This window comes from Tachypleus tridentatus, chromosome 5 (genome assembly GCF_004210375.1).
Source record: "Tachypleus tridentatus isolate NWPU-2018 chromosome 5, ASM421037v1, whole genome shotgun sequence".
Taxonomy (NCBI): domain Eukaryota; kingdom Metazoa; phylum Arthropoda; class Merostomata; order Xiphosura; family Limulidae; genus Tachypleus; species Tachypleus tridentatus.
The window spans coordinates 35,952,222-35,979,479 of record NC_134829.1 but is presented as its reverse complement, the minus strand read 5'-3'; the positions used below and the strand labels follow the sequence as shown (position 1 = coordinate 35,979,479).

General features: G+C 32.0%; 2 long non-coding RNA genes across 5 annotated transcripts in view; one reads left to right on the top strand and one right to left on the bottom strand.

Moving 5' to 3' along the window:
• Positions 1-13,584, top strand: part of LOC143250937 (uncharacterized) — a 154,859-nt gene extending 141,275 nt beyond the window's left edge. For 3 of the 4 annotated variants that reach the window (XR_013028444.1, XR_013028445.1, XR_013028443.1), the window contains exon 3: positions 109-13,584. This is a non-coding gene — a long non-coding RNA (uncharacterized LOC143250937). The remainder of the gene's footprint in view (positions 1-108) is intronic. The other variant, XR_013028446.1, reaches the window with a different exon arrangement.
• On the bottom strand, positions 12,258-27,258 carry LOC143250936 (uncharacterized). The gene is made up of 3 exons (XR_013028442.1): positions 27,092-27,258; positions 17,322-17,446; positions 12,258-16,264 (listed from the first exon to the last, which is right to left on the bottom strand). It is a non-coding gene; the product is annotated as an uncharacterized LOC143250936 (long non-coding RNA).

Sequence of the window (27,258 nt, the reverse complement as noted above, 5' to 3'; positions counted from 1 at the left end):
TCATCATTTCTGTCTTTGTAGAAAGCTTGAATGACTAAAATATGTAGTAAGATGTGTATAAAAATGTTCATACAAATAAAAGAAACTAACCCAACTCCACTTTTTCAGGTCATTAATCAAATAAACCCTTATGAAGATGGATGTGTCTGAGGAACATGTTAAGCATATAATGCTTTATGAGTTTAAAAAGACAACAGTGCAGCATAAACTACATGAAACATTCAAGGTGTTTATAATGTGGAGTATCTCAATGAGAGATGTCAAAGGTGTTTTCAGAAGTTCAGATCATATGATTACAGCTTAAGTGATGCACCACATTCAGGTCATTCTGTTGAGTTTAATGATAACTTGCTGCTGGCTACACTTGATGAATATTGTGCTGTAACAATTGAAGAACTAGCACAGAAGTTTAATTCAACCCATTCAATAGTTCACTGTCATCTGCAACGGTTTTGAAAGTTGTAAAAACTTGGAAAACATGTCCCCATGATTCAACAGAAGCCAACCTCAGACCAAGAGTGAACATTTTAACTTTACTGCACTTTCGTGAACATAACTCACCTTTTTTGGACAGGTTAGTGAGTGGAGATGAGAAATGATATATTATAAAAATGTTAAGCGCCGCTCAGTGCAGGTGAACTGGCTAAAGCACAGTCCAAAATGGACCTTCATCCTAGTAAAGTATTGTTAAGCGTTTGGTGGGATACTGTTGGTGTGATCCACTTTGAGTTGCTGCCACTCAATGTAACGATTACATCAGACTTCTGTTATCAACAGTTAAAGCTCTTGAATGTTGCACTGAAAGAAAAGAGGCCTGGTTTGATCAATCATAAAGGTGTCGTGTTACACCAGGATAATGCACGGCCACATACAGCAAGGATCACATCTGCAAAGACTGAAGAGTTAGACTGGGGAAAACTTCCACATCCTCCTTATTCTCTAGACCTTGTCCCATCTTATTATCATCTATTTTGAAGGTTGCAGAACTATCTTGATGGAAAATAACTTGGAACACGTGAAGATGTCAAAACTACCATATCTACATTCTGTTCCTCCAAACCCCAAGAATTTTATAGAAGTGGCATTCAGAAGCTTGTCAACCATTGGCAGGAAGTAATTAATAATAATGGAACATACGTTATTGGTTCAATAACATTAAAAGTGTTTGAAATCCTTTTATCTTTTTCTGAACCTAAAATCGAGCATTACTTAAGAGATGACATGATATTTATATAGAATAAAAATATATTTTTAATGATTTTGTTTAATAAGTATTGTTACATAATGGTGAGAGATTTTTTTTTGTTTTGGATGTTGCTGTATAGATCAAAATTAATTTTAACATACGTTTTTACATCTTCTAATCTGGTCAGGTAGTAAGGGGAGATCGATTCGCAGTCTGCAGATCGCGTGTTCGAATCCCTGTCACCGAAAATGCCCTTTCAGTCATGGAGACGTTATAATTTGCCGGCAAATCCAACTTTTAACGGTAAAATCACAAGAGTTGACGGTGGGTGGTTTGACTAGCTTAGCTGCCTTCCCTCTAAGATATCGCTACTAAATTAAGGACTGATTACTGTTTTAAACTCGCGAGATCAAACTCTTTCGTTGTTCGCTCCTCAATATAGTGCTTTCTCTATCCATACCAGCCGTTTTAACATGTATATTTTTCTCTATAAGTGGGTTTTCTCGTCATCACAGATTATTATTTTGATTAATGTATTTGACGTCGCCCAAGGTCTCGTAGATTAATTCACTCTAATCCGGTCTGCAATAATTTCAAGTGAAGATTCCCTATTTTAAGATATATATTTATAATTGTTGGATTACTTTTATTTTTCATTTCATACTCGTATTCTTTTAGTTAGTAGATTTAGTGGCGGGTAAAAATTCTTAAATTTTGGTTTCTGTACTTAACGTAGTAACAAGAATTGTAGAATATAACCGCAGAAAAGAAACATCCAAAGTGGATAACAGTTATTGGTGTCTTTGCCATAACATGAGTATTCTCTTTATGGGCGCGATATCACATATACACCTACTGTATCTGTGAAAAGACAGTATAAATTAAATATTTCCTGATTATAGATTACTTCCATCCCCACATTGTGGTTCAATGCTTAAGTTTGATGGTTTGTAACGATAAAATACAAAGTTCAATCCCTCGTGGTGGACGCAGTGTAAGTAGTCCACTGTGTAGCTTTCCATTTAACAGTTCACAACAAAACGTAATTGTGATTGACTAAGCATCCTTGTCATCAGGAGATGGGCTTCACGTTTGCTTAGAAAACAAATGTATGAGTTTTAAGATCACGTTTGATGCATACAATTATTATTATTTTTTAAATTTCCATTCATAGGTTTAACTTAGTTTAGTTTTACTGTTAATTCAATCGCGTCCTTCACTCTATTGCAATTTCAGCATTGTACTTCTGGAGGCGAGCTAATCTGCACGTGGCGCCATCTATTGAACACAAGAAGAATCTTAGTATCAGGTCATCCCGTACGCGATATCGTTTGTAGCACCAAGATTTAAAAGATGAAAAAAAACAACTCAAATGACAATTATGTACTTTACATCACTTTCAATGGTAATCTTCCAACGTTTCAAAAGATTTTCAAAACCACTCTTTAAAAAAAAAAATTAGGTGGTTTTGAGACAAAAAGAGGTACAAAGGCTCATCCATATAAGTGAACTGATTTTCATTCAGATGATGTTGCAAGCTTCTGAAAAGATGGCAGTTTGATGGAGCAAAATAAGGGGGATAGCGAAGTTTGTCCCAGCCAAGCTCTTCAATTTTTCTGAAAGTGATTCTAACGGTGTAAGGACGTGTATTGTCATGATGGAAAACAACAACTTTCCGGTTCACCAAAGTAGGTTTCTTTTGAGTGCAGTGTTCAGTCGATTCAGTTTCTGACGGTATCTCTCAGCAGTGATCATTTGGTTTGGTAGTAACAACTCAAAGTATATTACACCACCTTTACACCACTAAACACTAAGCAAAACCTTCATAGGGTGCACGTTCGCTTTTGGCTGTGATGTATCTGGTTCTCCTGGACTAACCCATTGTAGGCGGCGCTTAACATTTTGATAGAGTACCCATTTCTCATCTCCAGTCACTAGACGGTTCAAAAACGAAGCTTGAAGTTCATGAGAGTGAAGAGATATGCACATGTCTACTCATTCTCTCAGATTATCAGCTGACAACTGTGTGGTTCCCATTTTCTCAACTTTGAAACTCAACCAAGTTTCTGCAGATGTCGATGGACAGTGGAAATAGATGAATTGAGTTTCTGGGCTAGTTCTTCAACAGTTGCAGCACAATCCTCCTGAAGTGTTGCTAGAAACAGGTCATTTTCAAACTCAACAACGCGAGCTACATCTGTCAAAATGCATTCACCAATTCTAAACTTATTGAACCATCTTTGACACTTCCTCACATTCAGAATGCCATTGTCGTACACCTCTTGAATACTTCGCGTTGTTTCGGCAGCACTTTTCCCTTTTCTGATCTCTTAAAATATTATGTGTCTTATGTGCTCCTCTGATACATCCATAATAAAACAAAAACTAGTGAAGAAACGAACTGGCTTACAACTTAATGTTATCAGGTCATCCCATATAACTCGTATGACTTTGAGAATAACTTCATTTAGCCAAGAAATGTGCATTTAAACTTATTCTATTCCAAAAAAAAAAACATTATTTATTGGATGACCTAATATATATATATATGGAAAGAAAGGACGAGTTCACTTTTAACATTCATCAGCACTGGCCAGATGAAAAGTGATAATTCCTATACGATGGTCTAAACCGAAAGGTCAACACAGTACTTTCTTGTACAATATATAAATCGCATATCAGATGAATTTCTGGCTACCTTTGGTCCAGTCCAACAGAGTAGCTCTCCCAGTGGCTCAGCAGTAAGTTTGGACGTTTATAGTTCTAAAAATCGGGATTCGATATTCGTAGTTGGCAAGCACGATGACCCATTGTGTTGCTTTGTGTCAAGCGAAACAAAATGTAATTTAAATACCATTTCTTCTTTGATTACCAATCCACAAATTGATTAATTGTGACAAATGTGTAAAAAAAATAATACGTGTAATAAAATGTACTTTTAATCACAAATACTGGGTTCTGATTGCTTCGACACGTCTTCAATCACAAAGTTAGGGACAAATTACCAGTTGTTGTAAACTACTTTCCAACAATACTAATTAAAATGTATTTTATGCGTCACCAAAGATCCACAAATTGAATGTAACAATTACAGTATACTAGAGGTGTGGGGTGTATCCACAGCTCTACATATAACATACACGATACCACTCCACTAGTTTACCATACAGGTCACTAGTGTAAAAACTCTTGATTTTTCACAAAAACTGCATCATATGGAGATTACTGATGATCGCATATTTTAGTTACGATGTCATAATTATTCGTACAAGAATAAAACTTTAGAAATATACTTTTCTTCTTTTGTCTTCGTGAAAAATTTAGTTTTACAAAAAGGTGGACGATACTCCAATTAGCTCTTCAATCTCTATTGTTTGCCACGTATATATGTAGCAGCTCTAAAAACGAATAATAATACCTCTTCCAAAACTTTCCTCTTGGTCACGTTTGAAATTTTTTCGATTTAAAACCGTAGTTTGAAATCTGTGTGTTCTGTGATAATGTGAACGACAAATATCAGTTTATCCAGTTTACAACTGAAGTAGTAAGTTATAAAACAACATTCAGTTATACTAGAACAGGCGACAACTGGTCACATATATATAGAAAATCAACGCAAACAGACAGTATTTAAAGTTCGATTCTTTACATCCTACACAGATTAAAAATATATCTTTTGGTTGGTTGGTTTGGAATTAAGTACAAAGCTACAAAATGGACTTTCTGTATTCTGCCTACCACGAGTATCAAAACCCGGTTTCTAGCGGTGCGAGTCAGCAGACACGCCACTGTGCCACTAGGGGGCCAAAAAAAAAAGAGATAATACTATCGCACCTTTCTACTTACGAGCTTTCAGTTTTTGTGATTCTAAATTGTTGCTTTCAGTGACTTAGAGGAAAGTCCGACGGTGTAAAATGCTAAAAATTCTGTTTCGATACCTACAACGGGCAGAACACAGATAACCCATAGTTTGTACGTCTTACGTTAACATCAAACAAACTTAAATTCTTAGAATAATTCTCTAATAGTTCACATTGCTTTCACGAAGTGTATAACATCATTTGTCAAATAACATTAAAAAGTTTCAAGAAACTTAGTAAAATCTTAATAAAAATCAGCAAGAGCTGAGATTTCAACTTTAGCATAATAATAGGAAATATGTGTTTCATGGCACCATAAAACATGTCGAAGTACTATTAATATGGACAACGACTTGACACATAAACCTCAACAATAATGTTATCTATAACGTAAAATATAACTGTGTGATGCAGTATATTGGGAAAGACCAGCTTATGTCTTCGGATTCTCGTTAATGGCTGATGAGGCACATTTACGAACATTTGCAATTACGTGACTTTTATCATAAACGGTTGTTGCCGAACACCGGCTTAGCTGCAAATAGGAATTCAATGATAAAGTTATTAATAATGAATCAAACACTATAAAATGGCACCGAGATAAATAACCTGAATCAATGTACGGTTTGAAACTGACTACAGTTGAACGTATATCAATGAATTGTGAAGGAAGATTTTGTTAGTGGTGTATATCGTGTTACATGAATTACATATGCATTTGAAGTAATTCGTTCTTTTGACCCTGTTAAATTTATATTTCAATTATTCGCTTTTGTTTAATTTTCGATATAACTGTATTGAATTTATACGTTGTTGTTTTTTTAATTGAAGTGTGTGTGTATATATACAATTATGTAGTTCGATGTGTTCTACATGGTGTTCGGAAAGTCACAATGCACTTATTTATTTATTAACAGACATGTTTCAATATAGAATACAGGAGGTAAATATGAATGACAATTATAAGCAATGTTGAAAGTGACCCCTGTTGGCATCAATACAGGCCTGGATCATTCTTATTTTGTTTCTGAACGTCATTATCAGTTGCTAGCTTGAAATAGACTGAATAGACGTATGATTACAAAACTGCAGTGACCTTCCGAACACCCTGTATTATACACAAACTACGTAAGTATAATTCACAGGGACTCTCAAACTGTTGCTGCTATTGTTATAAGAGAACATTAGAAAGCAAACATATAATAACCACCACGAAACGCAAAAAATTACTGTATAACAAATGATACAACAAAGTGTATATTACATTCATTTTAAAGGATTCATATTTTTGTAACGTATTCTATCGTTGGACGGGTTATTTTAGATTATTTGTTGAAAACAATGCTAAGTCCAGTCCACGTGACAATAACGGATTAGTTTATTTCTTCCTTTCACATTTCTACAGATTGTGTTCACATTTACGCAAGTTGTAGACCTAACTTTAAATGCACAAACTTCTTACATAAATTATCCAACAAATTGAAGACTTACTCTTTAAATAGTTTCAATACAAGCTGAGAGACATACTTACCTGATTTACCTCCTAATATGAGGTCAAATGTCGATAAAAACAATGACACGTAAATCACCGAGTGTGAATGAATAACAGAATAGACAGAAAATTCTCGCTAAACACCGAATAATTTCTCATTAAATTATTTCTTTAATATTCTTGAACAAATTGATATCTTAGTTAAATTTGCGATATTTTGACCTCATACGCCCTCTAGCTAACATCAAAATTAAACCATTGAAAATATAACTTAAAAAACATATATTAATTTCTCCCGACACCTACTACGAGTCTCTTTTTAAATCGCCAGAATGACTAGATACTGTTAATCCAGGGGGAATTATATACTTATCTGGAGTTTATAAAATAAACAGCTGGATCTGTTCGAAGGGAATGGAAATATTTGTGCACTCAGTGATATGTATAACTGAAATCTGCAATAGTAATGACCACATCTTGTCTTTTTAAAACCATTAAAAGTGTTATTTGAATAATTTGATTTCACGATTGACATTTATGTAATGCCCTTAATCTAAATATATATCATTGTGTAGTAAGATTAACCATAACAAACACATGGCAAAACTCAATTACAAACTACCCAAATTGTTTATCTCCATTAAATCTATGAACATCTTTAAAGGCCGATATATTTTTTTTTATTACCAGTTTTACAAATGAGTTCCATATCTCCTGCACCATTTGCGTACATCAGTTTTGCTGATAGAATACTCCTGAAAAATATAATATCTTTATGATCCCAGCTGCCTCATAAAATGGAAATATTATCATTATCAGTATTTCTTTACACGTTAGATAGACAAAATTGTTATAAAGTAAAATAATCATACTTGTTTGCCAAATACGTGTAGGATGTATACTGTGATATTATGTCGACTATTACTACAACACACCTAAAAAAATTCTTAATAGGATATAGCAGTTAAGTGTTTTATAAAATGATTTTTTTTTCTTCCTTAACAGTAAATCAACAACTCATAATTGTTCTTGGTAATAAGCATTGTTTAGATTCATCAGATCCAAAGTTTGTAAATATTTCCGTGTCCAAAATTTTACTCGCTTTCTGGATTTAACTGTAAGTTTTGTTTATTTGTTAACCACAAAGCTGAACGACGAGTTATTTGGCTCAGCCACCGCGAGTTTAGAAACTCGATTTTTGGCGTTATATTCAGAATTACCGTTAAGCTACAAGAGAGCTTAAGTAAAAATGAACTTAGTTCCGAGAAAAATAAATTTCTTATTTTATTTGTTTGACTTGTATTTTAATTTTCTAATTCAATGAAAACCTTTAGATATAATGCATTCGTAATTACACGTTTTAACCATCATGCCAGCAACGATTCAACGGTAAGTCAGAGGGCTTATAAGCCGAGTTTCAATATCCGCAATGAGCAGAGCACAGATAGCCGGCCAACTGCGTAGCTTTATATTTAACAACAGATAAGCATGTACGTCATTAGAAAATATTTAATTTACTTTCGTTTTACATTTGCGTTAAACGCAGAAAAACTGTCGTTACTTTTATCCAAAATATTTTTACACAGATTTGCTTTCAAATCCGTAATGGATCCAAATTAGAAAAATGTGAAAAAATATATGCAGTTAAGTATAATTTTTACTACGAATATTACTTAAGCCTATTGACTTCATTTTGTTTGATTTTTACCTACAGCTTAAGAAAACCTTTTTGATTTCATAACCAGAACAATACAGTCGTTATATTTTACCAATGCCAGATTGCAATAGGAAAGCAGCGAAATATAACGAGTGAATTTCTTTGGTAGATTGTAGTAATGAAATTATCTCAGATGTTTTAAAACTGATTTAAATTTAGTGAATTACTGTATTTTACTTTTTTACTTATTGGTCATTAATTATTGGATAGGTTCTGCAGAATATCAAGAGGTTTGTTTGTTTTTTAATTTCGCCCAAAGCTACACGAGGGATGGCAGCTAGTCATTACCACCTACTGCCAACTCTTGGGCTACTCTTTTACCAACGAATAAGGGATTTACCGCCCCATTATAATGCCTCCACGGCTGAAAGGGCGAGTGTGTTTGGTGTGTTGAGGATTCAAACCTGCAACCCTCAGATTGTGAGTCGAGAGCCTTAACCACCTGGACATTCCATAACAAAAGGTCAAACAGAAAATGTTTTGAGAAGTTGAACTGTATTCCCTGAATCAAATGAAATACTTCCATTTTTCATCCACGTAGTACGGTGTCTTTGCTTCACTTGAACTGGCAGAACTATTTGGCCGAAAGTTTATGAAAAATTTATCTCAAACTTTTCTTTTTACACAAAAACAATAACACTATTATTCTTAGGTCACATGTTTTACCCATGTAACTATTGGTCAATAAGAAGTTTTATTTCAAGGTATCACCAGATATGCTGGTGAAAAAGATCGTTTTCTACATAATACTTGTGAATAAGTAAAAGTAAAAAAAGGGTATATAATGATGTAAATTACTCCATAACTTCTATAACCTTTCGCCCAAGAAGAGGGTTATTCAGTCTAGTTGAGATAGAACATATGCAAATAGTGTCTAAATCATTATTATATCTATTTAAAAACACTTTAGGTGTGAAAAAAGGTGTGGCCAAAGAAGGATTAAGTGTGCAACTTAAATGATTTCATTAAGTTGCACACTCAGTCCTCTTTTGGTTGCACTTAAAGTGTTTTTTGGATATCGTGACTTTGTTTCAATACACGCCAACAAATCATAGCAAGTAACAAAGTGACACTTGATAGTAACCAACATTAGGTTCAGGATTTCAGCACTACATTTTACAGGATGAACCAGATTTTTTAAATATGTATAGTGGTAGTTTTTTCTCTCAAACAATGTTAATAGCTTCCTTTATAGTAATGCCATGGAACTTAGATTAACAGTTCCTTGTTATTACCCCTATGCCCTTGGTACAGCTGTATCAAGCATCATTATTTATTATCATTGCTCAAACGCTTTTTAACTTGGAGAATTCTGCAATAATTAGTGAATTTGGGAGTAAAAGTTGACAGTGAAGAATAACAGTCTATGCATGATTCTTTTGACAACTTAACTGATAATTTAGTTTGGTTGGCCTAATCAAGTTTGTATGTATTTGATCTTGCTTTCATTGTCTAGTTTTCCTGTTGTAAATCATTCTTCTTTAATGTGAATGACAAAAAAATAAAAACGGTCCACTTTTAGTCTTGGGTGAAGCTGTAGTAAAAATGTTAGTCCAATAGCCCATGCGATTCTTTGTGTAATGTCCACAAAAATCTTTGTCAAAACTGAACAAGTTTTTTTCGTTAATGTTGCATGTGTATATGGCTCATATTTAGACCAAATTCTACACCTAATTGTAAGTTGTAAAGATCTGTTAGTGTACCAATGCGAGGAAAAATCTATGAAAAGTATGTATGTTTTTCTACCAAATAAAATTTCGTACTTTCAGTACAGAAAAAATATTCAAAATTGGATATTTTATATTTCGTTTATTTCTTAATGTATTACCTCTGAGTTTGGTTTGTGATGTGTGAGTCCAGTTAGAGCACATCCACTGAAAATATGTGATAGTTAGGATTGCAGGAAGTGGAAAACTGCTAAACTATCACTCTTGTTAATAAATAATACAGTGTGTCACACACATTGTTTTGGCAGCGTGCACATTACCATGTGTCTTGATTAGCAAACCACTTGCCAATAACTGTTAGGTGTGAACTGAATTGAGTTGGTGCAACTTTTCCATGATAAAGCATAAGTGATGCCATAGGTGAATGACACAGGACAATAGGTTATAGGATAAAAAATATTTAGCTAATTTTTTTTCTCAACTTTCTATGTTGTGTTAAACAAGGGTATGAAAAACATTTAGTTCAGCAGGATACTGACCTTGTAGCATCTTAGTTTAACAACTTATAATTCATACTAATTTCTGATAAGAGCTAAACATCACCTTAGAACAAAATAAAAGATTGATATTGTGATGAGTATAAGTAATTAAATCCAATTGTTATAAAACTTATAATACATTATTTTACCAGTTTAGTACACTTGCTTTTATTGATAGTATACGCAATACTACTTCAGGAGACTTAGATTATTCCTGTACCCATATATAAAAAGTTAACAGTGCAAAACACATCAATAAAATTAGATGCATTAGATATTCTAACCAGTAGTGTGAATGAAAATGACAATAAAGAAATAATACAACATATTAAATACATAAACATTAGTTGTAAATAGATCATATTTGCTGAACAAGTTGTAAAGTTACTTATTCAAATAAGCAAATTGAAAAGGACGATTCCATATTAATATGATTTGAAAAGTTTAATACCACAAAGCAAATGCAATGGATCATGCATGCACATATCTACAAGACAAAATTACTAAACCAAAGTATACTCACACACACACACACACACACACATCTGTTATCGTCACAAAGTTCCACATGCTATATCTTTTAAATCATTCCGACTTTTCTGTGTTAAGCTTCATGGTTTTTAACACTAACAATTCAACAATGTAGTAGGTAGTGATTATGGTACTTTATTATAACATCTACCTTACCTTACAGGCATTCATGTTCTACCTCCTGGATACTCATTAGTAAGACCCAGAGCTTATAATAATAACATTTCATTATAATGTTAACATTTGAACTCGCACAGTGCAACTAATTTATTATGTAGTTTTATTAACAACAGCAAAAAACACAAAATCACACATCAGAATTGTTATATTTTACATAATGTCATTAGAAATGATAACTGTTACTATCAAATTTCAGGGCAATCCATTAATAAATACCTTAGATATAACATCTCCAATTTTGATTTTTTCTTCTTCTAATCAAAAGTATGGAATCTTCATTTCATTGAAAAATATACTTCTATGGACTTTTTTTTTTTTTCAAGTTTGGTACATTGGTAATTCCCTTCAATATTGACAAAATTTACTAAATTTTATAAAAATTCTCCTAATTAAAGAGCATTTAGCATCACAGATATTAGGATAAATAATGATGCTTGATGTATTGATTGCATAGAGTGATGACAAGAAACTGTTAATGTAAATTCCATGGTGTTATTATAAAGGAAGCTACTAACACTATTTTACAAAGTTAAAACTACCATCATATATTTTGAAGAATCTGGTTGGTTCTGTAAAGTATATATCCATTCTGAATAATAAGGTTGTGATCCTAAAGCTAATTATGTTTACTATCAAGTTCACTATTATCTTACTTGATGTAATTTGTTAGTGTGTATGGACAAAAAGTTATATCTGATCAAATACACCCTAGGTGAAAAAAAGATGTAGCCAAAAAAGGATTGAGTGTGTGATGTAGGAATGAAATCAAAATTAGTGGCCAAACTGGTAGCTACGCTTACGGCATTGGTAAGAGCTTTACATCAAATATTCATTCATTGGTTAGTTCAGCCAGTTTTTTTTTAAAGTCACCCACCTAATTATTTTTAATTACACCTTTTTATCACACCTGAGGTGTTTTTGATTAGATTTAAATACTTTTTTGTTCTTCATAGTTATTGAACAGTATGAATGAGCATTTGTTTTTGGATGGATACATTCCTGTGATATCTGACTATAGAGATAAGAAAGTCGATAAACCATAATTTGTACCAATCTTTGTAGAAATTGTTTTGTGTACAACTGTCAAGATTGTAATATTTTTAATTTTATTTTGGCTTTCGATTGTGATTAAATACATACAAGAATATCACTAATTACATATACAACTTTGTAGATTAGTTAAAGACTAAACTCAACTTTTAAAATTTAGGAATTGTTTTATTAACTAGTACTAGTCTCTATTTTAATGTCTTCAAGCTTCATTTCAAATAAAAAACGTTTGTGGTTGGAAAAACTTGCATTAAAATACTTTGAAATTATCTTAACAAATATCATAGTGTAAACTCCTAATGCAGAAAACAACATAAGTGTAAAATGATGTTTCTACGTGTGAATACACTGAACCATGTACAAAAAAGTTCTACACATTTTAAGTGTGTATTTATCCAATATTGAATTAAATAACAGATTTTGTTACAAACGAAACTTCTCAAATATTGTTATTAGGTTTTTTTATAGATTTACTATACCTCATCCTGTGAAAAATGTGAAAGTTCAAGTTTTAAAACATGATGCCAAATAAGCAAGTTTTCCTCTGGTGGATGGCTTCATAGAACTTAAGAACCTTATATCTGGTACATCTTTTTGACAGCTTCAGTTGGATAGTGTTGGGATTATTATATGTAAGTTGCCAAAGCTTATACTTTTAATAATTTATTTTCCTTATTCACATCTGTAACTAGGAAGATCTGTCAAATAGCTGCATATATAACATCCTACAGACAAGAAGAAATGTAAAAGAAAAATAACATTTCTTTTGAAAGAAAGTATCAACATAGTTTGGATAATTATATGTGGTACTCTGCAGAAGTTTTCAGGGCAGCAAAGTCAAAATCAAAGGATGATGGACCCACCTTCAGAGTTTTACCATTACAGTCAATAGGCAAACTCCCATGGTGAGATTTGATAGGTTTAATACTTGTAAGATTAGTTTAAGCCATATTGCAGACTTGCAACTATATATACTCTGTAACAGTAAATTTTGGTTGATCCCAACCATGTTGTCTGCGAGATCATACTCTTTGATAACCTGCTGCTAAGAGGTGACAACAGATTGATCATGACTTGGAGAATGACAGTAAGACCACATAAGTCTCTTTTATTGCTTAAGTGAGAACTGCTATACTGCTATGTCTGATATCCAAGACCCTGCTGTGATAATGACGTTTTTCAATATTTAGTTATAGAGTAGATATCTGGAGATTTCAAGTAAAGCTGCTGAAAAACATGGCAACTTTTAATAGCATTGAAAATTTAGTGTAATACATAGTGTTAAAATGTGAAGTGAATAAAAAAAAAACGTGTAAAATCATATATGTATACTGAATGAATAAAGAAAAGATTTTCTCATTTTCCAAGGGAGTTTGCAAGTTTGTTTTCAGAATTAATTATGAATAGCATTCAATAAAAACTAATGAGCAGTTATGACAAAAATATTAAGGCTAACTTCACTGAGATAAAAACATTTTATACTGTTGTTATATAAAAAAAATTAAAACATTACTAGATTATTAAATATGAATTAAAGATCTTCTAAGCAAATTTTATAAAGAATTCCAAATTTATATCACACCAATGTTTAAACAATCTGTTGTCAAGTAGTTCATATGAAAGCCAGGCTTATGCCCTTAATATAGAAACAGGAGATTTTTTTTTCCTTTACCTATGAAAGAAGCCAAAATTAAGTTTCAGAGATAACATTTAAACTTATAACACTAAACTGCTGTTATCATCTTATAACTACTTAACACATTCAGTGCTGAGGGATGCACATGTGCACTTTAAGCATTAATTTTCATGTGCTCATGATGTACAGGTACATTCCCAACCCAACCAGTTGATATTCCTGAATGTTGTTTCAAGTGTGAATGGAAGTGGCAGACAAGATCAGACATCATATTATCCTTGCTAATGAAAAATCATAAGGTGTTATAAAAAAATTTACAATAATACGTTACAAATGACACTCCTAGATTCTTTTATTAGAATAATTAATATTCTGGAAACTTGATGACAATGCATAAATTTCATATAGTGGTAATAAAGGAGCTTTTACCACCTCCAGTAAATCACCACAAGCTAAAGATATTGAGCATTTACCAACAAAATTGGTCCAAGCAGCAAAACAATGAGAAAAAAGTTCAAATGATTCAGTGAAAAGGAAAACTGTAAGATTCAATTGACTACTATGAAGCAGAGTCACCTAGACTTAGGATCTGTGTTTCAAACTGTACCATAAAAATGTTGATATATTCATTGTATGACACGTATTTCATGGCAAATACCTGTTTTAATTGACGTCTTTTCTTCTCTTCAAATTAAATTATTTTTCAGTGTATCTAGATAAATATTAAGACATACATGTGCACCTGCCTCACTTCACTTCCATAATCTTTGTGTAATACTGAACACAAATTTGCATCTTAAATTTAAAAAAAAAAATATATAAAAATTACACATTGTTTATTGCTAATTTTACCGTTGTTTAACTTACACTCTTATCACCTGCCATGGATGATGCCAAGCATCAGAGCAGTTAACATGTTAAGTTCATTTTTTTTTCATGATTTTGATTTGACATGGAAATGTCACTCCACATTGTTTGAATTAGAAAAGGTTCATTTTTGTCACATAACCTAATTTTTATACTTTCAATACTATGTATCTCTTAGCTTCTAAAGTAGAGCTTTTTAACTTGCATGAATTTCACATGAAAGCAATGAACTGTAAAGTTTTGTTAAGATTAAACATTTTTAAACAGGTATATCAAGTAACCACTGATTAGTATTTAAATTACATTATTTTAATAGTTCTGTACACAACTAAAAAAATAAAAGACTGAATGTATTAGTCCTAAATCTCCCATTAACACAATAAGCACCATAAAGTAGTTAATTGTACTTGAACTGATTTTATGTGTAGTGGATATTGGTATTGAACTTTTAAAAACAGGTAAACAATACCTTAAAATGTTCTTCCAACATGTGATATTGCCTATAAACCAAAACATGAACAAATTTTAGAGCACTTCAAAACAAAACATCTGAAAATGCAGTAGGAAATATATCATATCATTAGTTTGAAAATTTCAACATATCTTTATATCAAAATATTTGCATGAACTTCAGAGCACCTAGAGCAGCATCAATAACTTATTTAATTTTAAAATTACTAACTTGTTTACACATTCTTCACATACTGCATTCATATTTAGTAGTTTTACATTTATTTTTGTAGAAAACTAAGCTCCTACACCCAAAACAATACAAACTGGATGAAATTACTCATTTGACATTTAGAATACAGAGAAAACCCTAGTAGCAGTTGGTGGGACAATTAAATACTGAAAATATTTGTTTTATTTGGTATGTTATATAGCTGTTATTAAGAATTATGGATTTCATGCATAAATAGCTTAGAAAAATGTGTTTATAGTAACTGATGTAGCTATCCTGATGTATAGTTAACAGTTAAAAATATACACTAATTTTTGATTCTTTACATTACATGAACAAATGGAAAAGTTTTAAGTACACTAAAGTCTAGGAATTCACAGTTTTAATGAAGTAAAATAATAATTGCTAATTACAAATGTTGGTATGAAACATATTGACATTCAAGAAGCAATATAAATACCATTTATGAAAGTTATTTTAAAGGAAAGAAGTAAAGGTGTGATACATGCTGATCTGTACAAATGCATATCTCCACGCTTCCACAGTGTTGTGTGACAAAAGTTTCTAACACTAGCAACAGAGATGTATGTTACTGCTTATGTGGTAGTGGCCGTGAACTTGTATAGATTTGTCAGAATTCTTTACTTATTATTCTTCACTGACATCAAATACTTTGCCTTTGTTGTCGGGGTTTCCAAACTCTCTAACCTTCATCTTTGCATCATCAACTGTGGTAAGGTGACACAGAAGAAGAGTAGCCAGTCTGTCTTCAAGTCCTATCACAACTGCTCCACCATCAGAAGAAAACTCGCAACATAACATGGCATGATCTGGCGTAAACACAGCTAAACAGATACCTGTAACAAAGTGAAGTAAAACTTTAAACGGGCAATTGTTTATGGATGTTTACAGGTCTGGAGTAGTAAATATTGCAAACGTGTTAACCTCTTCCTTCTATGACTTGCTCCAGATATGTGCTCTATGTATATCAAAAAAAATATGCCAGAGTTTATTTGGGAAAACTGCTTCTTGCTGTATTTTTAATTATTTATATATTGTTATGCATTACAGTAGGCTATGAAAAAACAACATAAAAACCCTGAAATGAAAGGGGTTAATTTGCTATTTTGATTAATGAAGATGACATAACAGTAAATCAGTTGCAGTTTCTCTGAAGCATAAAACCTTTTTGAGGACTTAAAATTTGTTATTTAGTAACTTCTGAGGTGTCATTAATGGAACATACTAATTACACTGGAATTATTACCATTTGAGCTAAGAATGAAGATAATTTGAATAGCAATGAATTACCAAGATAATGTGTTTATAAGATGTTTTATAAAAATTACATATTTACTAAAAACCTAATGGCATACTCAATCAAATGTGTATTTTAAAAAAGTCTTAAAACACAAGTTTCTATTACAATTATCTCCTCTTATGAAAACAGTTAAGTCTCTAGAAATCTTGTTAAATTGATATATCCTAATTAGAAGTTTGAAACTTTTACTTCCAATAGTTGAAATATAAGAACACAAAGAGATTATGGAAAAAACAACTTTTCTATGGGCTTTTAATATCTTCAAACAGAAAATTTTTATAAACTAGTACTGGAAGCAACTAAACTAAATAAAAATATTTTACTAACATAATATTTTAATCAATCAGTAATAATAATAATAAAGTATTTAAGTCACCTACTGGATTTGCTACATACAACACTAAGTGTTGGTGTTTTCATAACCATAAACCATTTTCAAGCAATTATTTTAATGCAGTATCTATAATAATTTTGTGTGTACAGTTGTGTTAAATCTTGAAATTTGATAATGTCTCCATATATTTCTTTTTCAAAGTTACAGAATTCAAACTGTCTGTATATATAATAAATGTTAAAAAAATTAATAACCATACCTGTGGTTACATCCCACACCCGGACACTTCGATCTCTACCACTTAAATCGTACGAAAGGCATCGAGTTCCTGTTTCATTCATCTTTATGTTATCAACTGGAGCACTATGACCTCGAAGAATAAACCTGTTTAAATAAAATATGCAAGTTAAAACTGCCTAGAAACAACACACTAATGTAAACCTAGTAAAATGAAAACAAAAAACAAATATTGCAAAAACACTGGCAAGTCAAATTTTATGGTTAGATGTAGAAATGCTATTTGGTAGGAGATACATACTGGATTAATTCATATTAACATCCCATCAGAGCAAGCTACCTACTTAGATCAAAACTAAAAATCAACCCATGAATAAGTATGGTTAATTAAATAAACTTTTCTTACATTATATTATTTATTAGAATGTATTATTTCATCAGTTAGGTACCCTCATTATCAATGATATTTTTAGCCATAAAACCCAATAATATTTCAAAAGGTTCAAGCAACTTAGGAGATTTAGATCAGTTCTCAATCCATAAACTAAACTACCAATGGAAAACAATCTTTATAATGATGTAAAATTAAAAATGCACATTAAACATGTTAACCAATACTGTTAAGGAATGTTATGTTGAAAAAAGAACATGAGTACTCCTCACTTACAGAACCAATGAAAACTAGTTACTTTCAGGTGATGTAAAGTTGTTATAATTGGTCAGTAACAAAGCTTTTCAAATGTCTTCTGACCAATGAAAACCCAGTAAATGACTCTGACAGTTTAGCTTTTAAGAAATGGGACACCTACAATAAATTGCTATTACATATTACATTATAGGCATAGAGTCAGGCAGCAGGATTGTACTAGTACTAAAGCAAAAACTAATATTTATAAAGATAGAAATTAATAATAATAAATGAAATGAATACCTAAATTACTAAAAAGCAACTGTAATAATGACACTCTAATTAAGGTATTCCCATGTTAAATGAAATAAAGACAATATATAAAACATATTATGAGGCAAGTCTAACACACCTAGTCTGATTTTATCTAACTCCTCTTACTCCACAAAACACACTGAATGGGGAATAGGAAATAATAAAGTTAAGAGTGCAGTAACAGTTGATAAAGAAATGCAAAAGGATATGATAAAGTTCAATAATAACAATAAGACTTTGAAAAGGGGGTTATAACACTGATAAATATGATAATATAATTATCAAATATATGGAACTATATATAAAAAGAATTTAAGCAGACAGTTCTGGACTTAGAAGGACCAAAATTAGCAGATGAACTCAGGTGGCCATGAGGACCAAAATTAACAAATGAACTCAGGTGGCCATTAAATATAATTTTCTGTATGGTATAACCCTCCTACCACAGAGAAAACTAAAACATCTCTGGAAATTTTTCTATGTATGATGGAGGTCTAAAATAGTGTTCAGAATAAATTTCAACTTGTGTTTTAATCCAATTATTATCTTCTTTTTAATCAAGTAAACCATTTGTAAGAATTATTTAAAATTATGAAGATTTTTTTCCAGCTCATTGAACTTCATATTTTCTACAGCTAATCAAGTATACATGTTTAGTGGCAAATATAATTCTCATAAATCACTGTTAATAATAGTAATCTGTTTACAATGTAAGCAGTGAATGTGTTGTTACATTTATGTGTCTTTGAGTTAAACAGTTTAAGGAAACATTTTTCAAGCACTGATTCATTTACATCTCATGGATGAACTTAGTTATTAGTTTGAAGATCACAACAAGAAATTTGAATAAACTACTGGGTTAAAACTTAGTACTTTGACTGGCTACACATGTATGTTGTCAACCAGATGAACATGTAACATATGTAGTGTCATATATAAAAACACATGTTGTGTGTGTGTGTGTGTGTATATAAAAGTATGATAACACCAACAAAATAACCAGATATAAATATACATTGGCTAACAGATGTATCAGTGTAAACATAATTAAAGCAAAATTTATAAATTGAAAACAAATATACTACTGAAAAGAAAGAAACTAGATTAATGATAAACATGTTTTTAATGTTTATGATGTTTGGGGCTGGGATGTCCTTCCTATGGCAATTTTAAACTTTAAAAAATCACCAGAGGGAGGATGTTCCAAATTGTTGTGAAATATGTCTTCATCATTTACCATTTCTTTTGTTTTTAATTAAAACAGAAAACTTTTTGTATGACTTCAAAATAATTTAAAAAGTCAGACAATTTAAGAGTTTGTAATAACACACTCTTGTTTGGTTTAACTAATCATAGCAACATTTGGTATCAGTCATCACACCTTGTTTGCTTTAACTAATCATAGCAACATTTGGTATCAGTCATCACACCTTGTTTGTTTTAACTAATCATAGCAGCATTTGGTATCAGTCATCACACCTTGTTTGGTTTAACTAATCATAGCAACATTTGGTATCAGTCATCACACCTTGTTTGGTTTAACTAATCATAGCAACATTTGGTATCAGTCAACACACCTTGTTTGGTTTAACTAATCATAGCAACATTTGATATCAGTCATCACACCTTGTTTGGTTTAACTAATCATAGCAACATTTGATATCAGTCAACACACCTTGTTTGGTTTAACTAATCATAGCAACATTTGATATCAGTCAACACACCTTGTTTGGTTTAACTAATCATAGCAACATTTGATATCAGTCATCACACCTTGTTTGGTTTAACTAATCATAGCAACATTTGATATCAGTCAACACACCTTGTTTGGTTTAACTAATCATAGCAACATTTGATATCAGTCATCACACCTTGTTTGGTTTAACTAATCATAGCAACATTTGATATCAGTCAACACACCTTGTTTGATTTAACTAATCATAGCAACATTTGGTATCAGTCAACACACCTTGTTTGGTTTAACTAATCATAGCAACATTTGATATCAGTCAACACACCTTGTTTGGTTTAACTAATCACAGCAACATTTGGTATCAGTCATCACACCTTGTTTGGTTTAACTAATCATAGCAGCATTTGGTATCAGTCATCACACCTTGTTTGGTTTAACTAATCACAGCAACATTTGGTATCAGTCAACACACCTTGTTTGGTTTAACTAATCATTTGATATCAGCATCAACCTTGTTTGGTTTAACTAATATCAGTCAGTCACACCTTGTTTGGTTTAACTAATCATAGCAACATTTGATATCAGTCAACACACCTTGTTTGGTTTAACTAATCATAGCAACATTTGATATCAGTCATCACACCTTGTTTGGTTTAACTAATCATAGCAACATTTGATATCAGTCATCACACCTTGTTTGGTTTAACTAATCATAGCAACATTTGATATCAGTCATCACACCTTGTTTGGTTTAACTAATCATAGCAACATTTGATATCAGTCATCACACCTTGTTTGGTTTAACTAATCATAGCAACATTTGATATCAGTCAACACACCTTGTTTGGTTTAACTAATCATAGCAACATTTGGTATCAGTCAACACACCTTGTTTGGTTTAACTAATCATAGCAACATTTGATATCAGTCAACACACCTTGTTTGGTTTAACTAATCATAGCAACATTTGATATCAGTCATCACACCTTGTTTGGTTTAACTAATCATAGCAACATTTGGTATCAGTCATCACACCTTGTTTGGTTTAACTAATCATAGCAACATTTGGTATCAGTCATCACACCTTGTTTGGTTTAACTAATCATAGCAACATTTGGTATCAGTCATCACACCTTGTTTGGTTTAACTAATCATAGCAGCATTTGGTATCAGTCATCACACCTTGTTTGGTTTAACTAATCATAGCAACATTTGATATCAGTCATCACACCTTGTTTGGTTTAACTAATCATAGCAACATTTGATATCAGTCAACACACCTTGTTTGGTTTAACTAATCATAGCAACATTTGATATCAGTCAACACACCTTGTTTGGTTTAACTAATCATAGCAACATTTGATATCAGTCAACACACCTTGTTTGGTTTAACTAATCATAGCAACATTTGATATCAGTCATCACACCTTGTTTGGTTTAACTAATCATAGCAACATTTGATATCAGTCATCACACCTTGTTTGGTTTAACTAATCATAGGAACATTTGATATCAGTCAACACACCTTGTTTGATTTAACTAATCATAGCAACATTTGGTATCAGTCAACACACCTTGTTTGGTTTAACTAATCATAGCAACATTTGATATCAGTCATCACACCTTGTTTGGTTTAACTAATCATAGCAACATTTGGTATCAGTCATCACACCTTGTTTGGTTTAACTAATCATAGCAACATTTGATATCAGTCATCACACCTTGTTTGGTTTAACTAATCATAGCAACATTTGATATCAGTCAACACACCTTGTTTGGTTTAACTAATCATAGCAACATTTGATATCAGTCATCACACCTTGTTTGGTTTAACTAATCATAGCAACATTTGATATCAGTCAACACACCTTGTTTGATTTAACTAATCATAGCAACATTTGGTATCAGTCAACACACCTTGTTTGGTTTAACTAATCATAGCAACATTTGATATCAGTCACCACACCTTGTTTGGTTTAACTAATCATAGCAACATTTGGTATCAGTCATCACACCTTGTTTGGTTTAACTAATCATAGCAGCATTTGGTATCAGTCATCACACCTTGTTTGGTTTAACTAATCATAGCAACATTTGGTATCAGTCATCACACCTTGTTTGGTTTAACTAATCATAGCAGCATTTGGTATCAGTCAACACACCTTGTTTGGTTTAACTAATCATAGCAACATTTGATATCAGTCAACACACCTTGTTTGGTTTAACTAATCATAGCAACATTTGATATCAGTCATCACACCTTGTTTGGTTTAACTAATCATAGCAACATTTGATATCAGTCAACACACCTTGTTTGGTTTAACTAATCATAGCAACATTTGATATCAGTCATCACACCTTGTTTGGTTTAACTAATCATAGCAACATTTGATATCAGTCAACACACCTTGTTTGATTTAACTAATCATAGCAACATTTGGTATCAGTCAACACACCTTGTTTGGTTTAACTAATCATAGCAACATTTGATATCAGTCAACACACCTTGTTTGGTTTAACTAATCATAGCAACATTTGATATCAGTCATCACACCTTGTTTGGTTTAACTAATCATAGCAACATTTGATATCAGTCATCACACCTTGTTTGGTTTAACTAAATCATAGCAACATTTGATATCAGTCAACACACCTGGTTTGGTTTAACTAATCATAGCAACATTTGATATCAGTCATCACACCTTGTTTGGTTTAACTAATCATAGCAACATTTGATATCAGTCAACACACCTTGTTTGGTTTAACTAATCATAGCAACATTTGATATCAGTCATCACACCTTGTTTGGTTTAACTAATCATAGCAACATTTGATGTCAGTCAACACACCTTGTTTGATTTAACCAATCATAGCAACATTTGATATCAGTCAACACACCTTGTTTGGTTTAACTAATCATAGCAACATTTGATATCAGTCATCACACCTTGTTTGGTTTAACTAATCATAGCAACATTTGATATCAGTCATCACACCTTGTTTGGTTTAACTAATCATAGCAACATTTGGTATCAGTCATCACACCTTGTTTGGTTTAACTAATCATAGCAACATTTGGTATCAGTCATCACACCTTGTTTGGTTTAACTAAATCATAGCAACATTTGATATCAGTCAACACACCTGGTTTGGTTTAACTAATCATAGCAACATTTGATATCAGTCAACACACCTTGTTTGTTTTAACTAATCATAGCAACATTTGATATCAGTCATCACACCTTGTTTGGTTTAACTAATCATAGCAACATTTGATATCAGTCATCACACCTTGTTTGGTTTAACTAAATCATAGCAACATTTGATATCAGTCATCACACCTTGTTTGGTTTAACTAATCATAGCAACATTTGATATCAGTCATCACACCTTGTTTGGTTTAACTAATCATAGCAACATTTGATATCAGTCATCACACCTTGTTTGGTTTAACTAATCATAGCAACATTTGATATCAGTCATCACACCTTGTTTGGTTTAACTAATCATAGCAACATTTGGTATCAGTCATCACACCTTGTTTGGTTTAACTAATCATAGCAACATTTGATATCAGTCATCACACCTTGTTTGGTTTAACTAATCATAGCAACATTTGATATCAGTCAACACACTTGTTTGGTTTAACTAATCATAGCAACATTTGATATCAGTCACACATTTGTTTTAACTAATCATAGTATTTGATATCAGTCATCACACCTTGTTTGGTTTAACTAATCATCACAGCAACATTTGATATCAGTCATCACACCTTGTTTGGTTTAACTAAATCATAGCAACATTTGATATCAGTCATCACACCTGGTTTGGTTTAACTAATCATAGCAACATTTGATATCCGACAACACACCTTGTTTGGTTTAACTAATCATAGCAACATTTGGTATCAGTCATCACACCTTCTTTGGTTTAACTAATCATAGCAACATTTGATATCAGTCAACACACCTGGTTTGGTTTAACTAAATCATAGCAACATTTGATATCAGTCATCACACCTTGTTTGGTTTAACTAAATCATAGCAACATTTGATATCAGTCAACACACCTGGTTTGGTTTAACTAATCATAGCAACATTTGATATCAGTCATCACACCTTGTTTGGTTTAATTAATCATAGCAACATTTGGTATCAGTCAACACAACTTGTTTGGTTTAACTAATCATAGCAACATTTGGTATCAGTCAACACACCTTGTTTGGTTTAACTAATCATAGCAACATTTGATATCAGTCAACACACCTTGTTTGGTTTAACTAATCATAGCAACATTTGATATCAGTCATCACACCTTGTTTGGTTTAACTAATCATAGCAACATTTGATATCAGTCATCACACCTTGTTTGGTTTAACTAAATCATAGCAACATTTGATATCAGTCAACACACCTGGTTTGGTTTAACTAATCATAGCAACATTTGATATCAGTCAACACACCTTGTTTGTTTTAACTAATCATAGCAACATTTGATATCAGTCATCACACCTTGTTTGGTTTAACTAATCATAGCAACATTTGATATCAGTCATCACACCTTGTTTGGTTTAACTAAATCATAGCAACATTTGATATCAGTCATCACACCTGGTTTGGTTAAACTAATCATAGCAACATTTGATATTAGTCAACACACCTGGTTTGGTTTAACTAATCATAGCAACATTTGGTATCAGTCAACACACCTTGTTTGGTTTAACTAATCATAGCAACATTTGATATCAGTCATCACACCTTGTTTGGTTTAACTAATCATAGCAACATTTGATATCAGTCATCACACCTTGTTTGGTTTAACTAATCATAGCAACATTTGATATTAGTCATCACACCTTGTTTGGTTTAACTAATCATAGCAACATTTGATATCAGTCATCACACCTTGTTTGGTTTAACTAATCATAGCAACATTTGATATCAGTCATCACACCTTGTTTGGTTTAACTAATCATAGCAACATTTGATATCAGTCATCACACCTTGTTTGGTTTAACTAATCATAGCAACATTTGATATTAGTCATCACACCTTGTTTGGTTTAACTAATCATAGCAACATTTGATATCAGTCATCACACCTTGTTTGGTTTAACTAATCATAGCAACATTTGATATCAGTCATCACACCTTGTTTGGTTTAACTAATCATAGCAACATTTGGTATCAGTCATCACACCTGGTTTGGTTTAACTATTCATAGCAGAATTTGATATCAGTCATCACACCTTGTTTGGTTTAACTAATCATAGCAACATTTGATATCAGTCATCACACCTTGTTTGGTTTAACTAATCATAGCAACATTTGATATCAGTCATCACACCTTGTTTGGTTTAACTAAATCATAGCAACATTTGATATCAGTCATCACACCTGGTTTGGTTTAACTAATCATAGCAACATTTGATATTAGTCAACACACCTGGTTTGGTTTAACTAATCATAGCAACATTTGGTATGAGTCAACACACCTTGTTTGGTTTAACTAATCATAGCAACATTTGATATCAGTCATCACACCTTGTTTGGTTTAACTAATCATAGCAACATTTGATATTAGTCATCACACCTTGTTTGGTTTAACTAATCATAGGAACATTTGATATCAGTCAACACACCTTGTTTGGTTTAACTAATCATAGCAACATTTGATATCAGTCAACACACCTTGTTTGGTTTAACTAATCATAGCAACATTTGATATCAGTCATCACACCTTGTTTGGTTTAACTAATCATAGCAACATTTGGTATCAGTCATCACACCTTGTTTGGTTTAACTAATCATAGCAACATTTGATATCAGTCAACACACCTGGTTTGGTTTAACTAATCATAGCAACATTTGGTATCAGTCATCACACCTGGTTTGGTTTAACTAATCATAGCAACATTTGGTATCAGTCATCACACCTTGTTTGGTTTAACTAATCATAGCAACATTTGATATCAGTCAACACACCTTGTTTGGTTTAACTAATAATAGCAACATTTGGTATCAGTCATCACACGTTGTTTGATTTAACTAATCATAGCAACATTTGGTATCAGTCATCACACCTTGTTTGGTTTAACTAATCATAGCAACATTTGGTATCAGTCATCACACCTTGTTTGGTTTAACTAATCATAGCAACATTTGATATCAGTCAACACACCTGGTTTGGTTTAACTAATCATAGCAACATTTGGTATCAGTCATCACACCTTGTTTGTTTTAACTAATCATAGCAGCATTTGGTATCAGTCAACACACCTTGTTTGGTTTAACTAATCATAGCAACATTTGATATCAGTCATCACACCTTGTTTGGTTTAACTAATCATAGCAACATTTGATATCAGTCATCACACCTTGTTTGGTTTAACTAATCATAGCAACATTTGATATCAGTCAACACACCTTGTTTGGTTTAACTAATCATAGGAACATTTGATATCAGTCATCACACCTTGTTTGGTTTAACTAATCATAGCAGAATTTGGTATCAGTCATCACACCTTGTTTGGTTTAACTAATCATAGCAGAATTTGGTATCAGTCATCACACCTTGTTTGGTTTAACTAATCACAGCAACATTTGGTATCAGTCAACACACCTTGTTTGGTTTAACTGATGTTTAATAATTTTCTTGCTATTGTGTCATTCTACTAAAATAATACACAAGCATTAAGTTTTATAACAATATAAGATAGCTTTGCAGAACATTCTAAAAATCATAGCCATCAGCAAATTTGCTGATTTTCAAACACAAGTATTTCGATACAAAATTAATTATTTTAATAAAAATTTTATCTATATATAGAGTATTTCAAGTTATTTATTCAGCACAGGATCAATAAACTTTGGGTTATATATCCACCAGGTGGCAGTAATAACATACATGTTCAAAATGGCAACTATATTGGAGAAATACATTTGTGAGTGAAGTTAAGTAATTTAAAATATTGGTCGTGCAAGTATCAGAAAACAGCACAAAATGATTATGTTGTCTGTTTTAGAAGGTACGTCAAATGACACTTTGTGATTTTTCAATTAACAATGATTAACCCGTAAATAATGTGTCAAATGTTTCACACACCCATACATATGTTTTTGGCATTTAATTATTTAGGTTAATATACAATATACCTGCGCCCACCAGTCGCCAAGTCCCATACTAAGATCCACGTGTTTTCTAATCCATTTACCACGCACCCTCCTTGTGAAGAGATAGCAATACTACAGCTGCTAGCCTCAGGCTTCCATTTCTATTTATGTTTTTAATTCAAAACTTAAATGTGTTTTGTTTTATCTTA